Source organism: Neoarius graeffei, chromosome 14 (genome assembly GCF_027579695.1).
Source record: "Neoarius graeffei isolate fNeoGra1 chromosome 14, fNeoGra1.pri, whole genome shotgun sequence".
Taxonomy (NCBI): Eukaryota; Metazoa; Chordata; class Actinopteri; order Siluriformes; family Ariidae; genus Neoarius; species Neoarius graeffei.
This window is the reverse complement of record NC_083582.1, coordinates 47,365,076-47,366,190: the sequence shown is the minus strand read 5'-3', so window position 1 is coordinate 47,366,190 and position 1,115 is coordinate 47,365,076.

The following is a 1,115-nucleotide window of genomic DNA, read 5'->3' as shown; positions in this document are numbered from 1 at the left end:
GACTGCTGACAAAGTGCGGACTGGATCGACATCTCGCGAGATTTGCGTTACCACGCTATTTCCGCGTCGCGTTTCAAACCGCTAACTCGCTGCTGTTTTGTGTGGATGTTTCTTCTGTTGTTGTTTAATTTGGTATTGCACGTTATAGTTGTTTAGCTGGAACATTTATCAGGGACAGTTTTAAAATCCTGTTGCTGCAGGCCCGAGCTTCCTGTCGTTTTAAGAACAGCGAGACTTGCTGCGTGTTGCCTAGATATAATCTAAATGCGGCAGCAAGGTAATTACATTTCATCGTTACTTCTCTGCGCGCCTTAATTTTACGGACCGTTTCACGTGTATCTGACAAGAAATGGAAATACCATCGCTACATAAGAAACGCACTCTACCTGAAGCGAGAACTCGTTGTCAAAAATAGTGGACAATCTTTAGAAGACTTTGAAACTATTGACACCCTTTCACATCTAAACACAATGTATCATTACTTTGAAGAGTCACTGGTTTAATCAAATACCAGTGGCTGGAAATCCTTCTGGACTTTGTCTCAACAAAACACTCTCTACCCAGCCAACCTGTTCTTCAGGGAATCATTAGCTGTCTTAGTTTTAACTTGTGGTATTAAGAAGGGCTTCAGGAGCACGACCACTTCCCTGGAGCAGAGGTTTTCAACACCAATCCTGGATGCACCATCCATGCATAATTTAATCAAACAAGGGGACATTCTGAGGATTAACTGAGTCAAAAGAGCTGCAGAAAGCAGCAACAATTTCTATAGATAAGATAAAAGTTGAAATCAGTATTATTTTAATGCCACACAAGGCAATGAAGCAATACGTAACACACATGTAAATAAACAACAGTTTTGTTTAATAATTATTATTACTTGCTTTTCTTTTTTGAGGGGAACATATTTAAAAGGTATAAAACTGTTTTCCTCAAATAGTTAACCAGTAATGTCTTATTCTCCAGTTACAAGTCCCTTCAATCCTGCTTTTGGTTTGCACATACAAAACCAGCATCCTTTTTTCAGTTGATGGTCCTTGCTTATATGAAATGCATCTTTTATGGAAAATGTTTTCCCCACATAGGGATGTTTAGACCTAATCACAATCTCAATT